The sequence below is a fragment of the Myotis davidii genome, unplaced genomic scaffold (genome assembly GCF_000327345.1).
Source record: "Myotis davidii unplaced genomic scaffold, ASM32734v1 scaffold626, whole genome shotgun sequence".
Classification (NCBI taxonomy): Eukaryota; Metazoa; Chordata; class Mammalia; order Chiroptera; family Vespertilionidae; genus Myotis; species Myotis davidii.
In genome coordinates this window covers 261,869-268,893 of record NW_006297725.1, presented here as the reverse complement: position 1 = coordinate 268,893, position 7,025 = coordinate 261,869, and the positions used below count along the sequence as shown (strand labels likewise).

General features: G+C 44.3%; 1 protein-coding gene across 1 annotated transcript in view; it reads right to left on the bottom strand.

The window, feature by feature from the left end:
* Positions 1-7,025, bottom strand: part of IGF2BP2 (insulin like growth factor 2 mRNA binding protein 2) — a 148,195-nt gene that overhangs the window by 10,205 nt on the left and 130,965 nt on the right. The window lies entirely within an intron of this gene.

Genomic DNA, 7,025 nt, shown 5'->3' with positions numbered 1-7,025 from the left:
GATGTGATGGCCCCTGGCTCTTTATTTATATATATATTTTCCCCTCATCCAAGGATATTTTTCTATTTTTTTTTTAAGAGAGAGTGGAAGGGAGGAGGGGGGGGAGAGAAACATCAATGTGAGAGAGACACATTAATTGGCTGCCTCCCACATGCACCCTGACCGGGGCTGGGGATCAAACTTGCAACCAAGGTACGTGCCCTTGACCAGGAATCCAACCTGCGACCCTCTGGTCCGCAGGCGGCCAGTCTAATCGACCAGGGCTTATTCTGCATATTCTTTTAGGCAGGACATTGGCCAGAGTTACCAAAGTCAGGTTAAATGTGCTTTACACACAGCCATGTAAACGCCGACATGCCCATCATAGGAAAGCTGGGCTCTGGGCCCCAATCCCTCACGCCTGCCCCTTGAGAAACCTCCCAGGAAACCCATCCCAACAGTGGTCAGACATGGGGAGGTAAGGGTCCCAGCTTTCACTTGCGGGCCCTTGAGCAAATCTGGTTCCCTCGTCTCCTGAATCTCCAGCTGTATGAGCTCCGTATCATAACTTTGCCTTATGGCACATTAGGGACAAAATGAAACTGTTCCCCGTGTGAGCTTGGAAAGCAGACTGGCCTCAGAGAAAGAGAGGTGCAATCTCTGTGGGGAGTGCCTCCCAAAGGTGTTCTAGGTGCCCAGAGCACCTGTGGGGCTTATAGAAGCAACGCATCACTGTAGTACAAGCCTTTGCTTTCGTGACTTAGAAAGAGGCTGCAGTGACACCTAATACCCACAAGAGGGGGCTAAGAGACCGGCGTTCTCTTGCACACCTCCAATTGTTTGGCTCACTTGGTCCTGTTTTTTCTTGAAGAGCATCAGCTCCAGACCCCTGTCTGTGCAGGTCCCTGTTCTGGGGGCTCCCCTGGACCATGGCAGGTGGGGGCAGAACTGCTGCAGGTTTTCTGCTCAGACAAAGCTCTAGCTTGGGGTAAGGACACTTCTGTCCTCTTCCCACCTGGACAGCCCTCACAGCAGAAGTAATTCTTTTCAATTGCAATTTGCCTTTTCCAGAAACTCATGTGAGGTCAAGAACACACAGGTTGCACAGCATGGCTGCTATTCCGGGTTCAAATTCTCTCAACATGAACACTGTTAAGTGTAGATCTACCACTTGGGTTAAGGGAGAGAATGAGCTTTAAAAGGATAAAGAGAACAGATTCCCCCCGCCCCGTGTTATTCGTGAGTTACCACAGCTTAGAAGACTGTGCGGGAAGAGCCCCGGACTCTGCAATCAGGAGCCGGTCTTCCCCGAGGCTCTGCCGCTGGCCTGTGTGTACAAAAGGGGGCTTTTGGAGTCAGAAGGCTCAGGAGGCCCCAGGCTCAACCACTAGCTCTTTACAAGTTGTAGGAATTCATTCAGCTTTTCCGATCCTCACCCACAGATGGACTAAAATAGGACATTTAGGTCTTATCACACTGGCGAGGAGTCATTCAATCATCCATTCATGCAAAAGAGATTTGAGCACCTACAATGTGTGAAGCACTGTTCTAGGTGCTGGGACACAGCTATTCAGACAGAGAAGGTCACACTGCCGCCATGGGTCTTACGTTCTACTGGGGAGGCAGTTACTGTGAAGAAAATGAATAGGGCGGTGTGAGGAAGGGGAGCTGCGGGATGAGGGATGGGATGGTGATTTAGCTAGAGGGGTCCGGGAGGACCCCTGGAGGGGTGGCCTCTGAGTTGGGAGGGGATGGAGCCTTGGGAAAGGCACAGGGAAGGGAACATTCGAAGCTCGATTCTCAGAGGTCCAGAGCTAGAAAAGGAGTTGGCCTGTTTGAAGAACAGGAAACGAGTAAAAGCGTAGCAGGGTATGACGGGGAGGCAGGCATGTGGGATCACGCAGGGCCCTGTGGGCCCAGGTGTGGATATGGATTGGCCCCAAGTACAATGGGTACCCCTGGAGGATGTTATGTGGCATTCGATAAGGTCGCAGGAGGAAGAATCTGTCACCAGGCATTGCATGGCAGAATGCGTGGGTAAGTTTTATCACTTACTTGTGATAAAACGTGTGGCTTATCCGAGCATACTTTCTATTTCCCATCGGCCCAAGCTTACATGGCATCGATCATCTCAAGTGGAAAAGGACTTTCAAAACGTGCTTAGTCATAACGATCAGAAAAGTAACCTGTTGACCACCTAAATGCATGTTTTCCTTAGTGGGAAAGCAGGTTGTAGCCATCTGATGGACCGAGGCCCCCGGGAGCGGGGAGGTCAGAGTGCAGCCCCAACCCCACTATGGCAGCTGCGCTCACTGTCTCAGTTGGAGGGTCCTGAGCTATTTTATGACAGAGAATCTACTCTTTTCTGTGAGCTCACCTAGGACAACCTCTGGAGCTGACAGGGACCAGGTAAGAGAGCGTGAGGCAGAGCCAAGATCTGAGCACAGATCTGTCTCGTTCTGCAGCCTGGGACCTTGAGCACTGCACCCAGCACTGCTCTCCCGGAACATTCCGAATTCACTGGGTCGGGGGGCCCAGGGTACAAGTTTTGAAAAAGCTCTAATATATTTAGATGTTAGAGCTCTGTTGAGTTTATTGAATACATGAATGAAAAATGAAAACTCATCAGATGTATGTAGAGAATCAGCAGCATGAAAGAGGGGCGAGGCAAGCAAATGACCCCAGTGAATTAATTCAGAAAGGGGGGAGAATTTTTTTTTTAAGAGTCACCTGCTTTCTTAGTGAGATTGAAGAGGACAGTGCTTGAGTAGACTGCTATGAGGGAAGACCAATCGGAGAAGTAGATTGATCTTGGAAATTAAAAGCATGACGAGAGAAGTAAAAACTCAATAAAAGCCATATATATATTTATATGGAAAAGTGCTTTTCCACTTGAGATGATTGATGCTATGTAAGCTTGGGCCAATGGGAAACAGAAAGTATGCTTGGATAAGCCACTCGTTTTATCACAAGTAAGTGCTCATATGTGTGCAGAACAGACACTCCTGAAAAGCCAATTGGTGCATTAGAAGGTTAACCCCTTCACAACAAAAAGGGATTAGAGGCATGAGGGTAGAATGAGAAGATCCACTATCCATAAATTGGAAACTCCAGAAGCAGAAAACAGTGGAATTAGGAGAAGCAATGCTGGAATTAATAAGAGAAGCAAAAGACTTTCCTGAGCAAAGAAAAACTTGAATCTTCAGATCAAAAGTGCTCAGATTCAGATTTCTGAATCCCAGGGGTAAAGGCAAAATAATACAAAGGCAGAGCACTCTCAGACAAACTGGCAAAGGTTCCCTACAAAAGAGAGAATCACACTGAAAATGAGATGCTAAATGTTTTCAAAATGCTAGAGGAACTATGGTCCTTGAATGTCTAAATATCCAGCTGGACTTTCATTCCTGTGTGAGGGAATCAGAAAGGAATTTTCAGACACAGAAAGGTTTAGAAAGTATACTACTTATGTATTATTCCTGAAAAGAATTGTTTGAGGCAGTACTCCAAACAAAAAAACGAACAACTCAAAAAAAAAATTAGAGGATATGGAATGTAAGAACTGTCTACAGTGAGCAAAGAAACCAATAAAGGTATAGTTAATTCTTTTTCTTTTAATCCTTATCCAAGGGTACATTTTCATTGCTTTTAGAGAGAGAGGTAGGGGAGGGAGAGAGGGGGAGAAACACTGATGTGAAAGAGAAGCATCCGTCGGTTGCCTCCTGTACCTGCTCTAAACTAGGACCGAGCCCACAATCCAGGCAAGTGCCCTGACTGGGAAATAGACCATGACCTCCTGCTTCATAGGTCGAAGCTCAACCACTGAGCCAAGCTGGCCGGGCTGGAATGAATACTTTTAAGAAAAAGATAAATCAACAAAACCATGCCAACAACTTAGAGAAATCATATAGCTTATGAGTGCTAGAGGCTGAGATGTTTCACAGATAGGTCTTATCAAATCTTCAAGAAACAGAAAACACCTACATATGCGTTAATTTCCCAAGTGTAGTAAAAGTTAGTCATCTCTCCCATTCATTCTTTGAGAAGAAGCCTGCGTTAAAACTGTCCAGAGAATATAAGGCTATAGTAATCACAGTGTAAAAACAAAATGAGTAATGGGACAGAGCCCAGGAATGACTAAGTGGGAGTTCAGTGCATGGCAAAGCTGACATTTCAAGTTGAGTGATAAAAGGGTACATTACTCAATAAATGATTTTGGGGAAAATTGGCTATCCATTTGGGAAAAAACAAAACAAAAACAAAGCCAGATTCCTATCTCAAAGTATAAGTCAAAATAAATTCCCTAGGAGTTACAGATGTAAATATAAGCAACAATTCCCCCAAACCAGCAACTAAAAATTACTATAAGTAAACACAGGGATGGGAAAAGGTTCCTTCCTTAGCATGACATCAGAGGAAAGGAATCCATAAAGGGAACATCACTGATTTAGCTACCTTCATTCTTAACATTTTCACACGAATTCTGTTGACAGGAAATCTGTGAGAATTTAAATTGCACCTCCCCTTTGATGTAGTAACTGTAATCTTAGAGAATTTTCATATTCACATACTTGTGCAAAGGCTTTTGTATACAGATATTCATTTCTACACTCTCCATAGCAAAGAAAACCTGGAAACAATCTAAATGTCTAAAAACCATGTGATTAGAAAAACTGCAATAAATTCATCCAATGGAATACTATGTAACCAGTAAGGAGAATTAGGTCCAGCTATGGAAAGATGCTGATAAAACATAAAAAATAACTTCTAATTCACTCCATTTGTATTTTTCAATAATACGACTGTATATATGCTGAGGAAATATTTTAAATATATGTAAACATAGTAGTGTTATATTTCTGGAGAATGGTTGGTGGGTAAAATTTGGGTAAGAGAAGGAAGGCTGAAGGGAAACATTTACATTTTACTTCATGCAATAGCTTGTTCACAATATATTTATTTTAAATTATTATGGCACAGGACACCACAAATAAAGCGAAGAGAAATGATAAACTGTTGAAAAAAAACATTTACCATATGACAAATGGTTAAGAGCCTTAATATATGAACAGCTGTTACAAATCATTAAGAAAAAGATGGCCCTAACCGGTTTGGCTCAGTGGATAGAGCGTGGCCTGTGGACTGAAGGGTCCCGGGTTCGATTCCGGTCAGGGGCATGTGCCTTGGTTGTGGTCACATCCCCAGTAGGGGGCGTGCAGGAGGCAGCTGATCGGTGTTTCTCTCTCTTCGATGTTTCTAGCTCTCTATCCCTCTCCCTTCCCCTCTGTAAAAAAAATCAATAAAATATATATATTAAAAAAAGTAAACAAAAAAGAAAAAGATGAAAAATACAGAGGATGACTCCCATTTTAGATGATCGATTTTAGAAGTGGTTTGTTTTATTATATCTCCCCCCACCCCCATTTAAGTATTTAGGTTGAGAGGGTAGCCTGGCCTTACGTTACCTTCTGTAGGCAGTATATACAGTCTTTCTCCTAAGAAATGAGGTGTGTCTCAATGCCACTGACTTGTGCCAAACTCATTCATTCTCAAATCTCACAGCAAAGATATGAGGACGTGCCCCTCTTGTAGCTATTTTGCTCCTGGGAACATCAATAATCCCTCCTGTCTCATCTCCAGCTTTTTTTCTCTTCTCTCCCCGCAACCCCCCTCCCCCTCTCTCTCTCACACACACACACACACACACACACACACGGCTTAATATTGGGCCTTATCCTTTAGTTTAAGGGAAAATGGATATCATTTTAAATAAATGGTATAGAGATTTAGAAATGACTCAGATCTGTGTAAAAACAGATTGCAGAAATGTGTGAGTCCTTGTGACTAAGGACATGGCTGCCATTCATGTCGGTGTTTTGTTGGTAAAACAGCAGAGTAGGTTTATCCCATCTCTCTACAGATAACCCAAAGCACTAGAAGGAAAGGAGTGGCTAAGGTTATATTCCCCAACTGGATTCTTCCCATTTAAACAGCATAAACGTTGGGGGAGAGAAAGTTTGCTTTAAGAATAAGCTGTATGTGTAGAGTTCAGGATAAAAAAAACCAGCTGGCAGCCCAGCGGTGTGGCTCAGTGGACCTATGAACCAGGAGGTCCTGGTTCGATTCCTGGTCAGAGCACATGTTCGGGTTGTGGGCTCGATCCCCGGTGGGGGGGTGTGCAGAAGGCAGCCAATTGATGATTCTCTCTCATCGTTGATGCTTCCCTTTCTCTCTCCCTCTCCCTTCCTCTCTGAAATCAATAAAAATATATTAAAAAAAAAAAAAACCAGCTGGCAAGTATCCTGCCCCCCTCCCCCACTTTGGTGATGCCCTGATTCTGAACAAGGCTCGTGAGTGGGAGCAGCAAGCAGGCAACAAGCAGAAAACTCGTAACTTCCCATTTCTTCTTCTTTTATTAAATGTGATTCAAACAAGTTACTGAGAGCCCACTAAACGCCAGGCATTGTTCTGAGTATTTTGAAACACTGTGTATTATTTTCTTTTGAAATCTGCCTAGTATTAAAATAGAATGCATTTGAGTGGCAGACATAGGTGGGAAAGAGAGATCCAGGTAGCCTAGCATTTTATTTATTTTTAAAAACATATTTTTATTGATTTCAGAGAGGGAGAGGAAAAGAGATAGAAACATCAATGATGAGAGAAATCATTGATGGGCTGCCTCCTGCACGCCCCACACTGGGGATGGAGCCTGCAACCCGGGCATGTGCCCTCGGCCGGAATCGAACTGGGGACCCTTCAGTCCAAAGGCCGATGCTCTACCCACTGAGCCAAACCGGCTTGGGCTAGCCTAGCATTTTAATGAATGAACAGCACTCAGAAGAGTCTTATTTGAACAAACAAATCCTTTTTTTTTTTTTTTACAATCAACAGGCTTCTAGTGAATGTCATTGCTAATGGATTCTTTGTTTCCTATTATATTTAACTAGGGGCCCGGTGCACGAAATTCCTGCACTGGGTGGGGGTGGGGGGGAGTGTCCCACAGCCCAGCCTGCCCCCTCTCACATACTGGGCGCCCTCAGGCGTTGCCC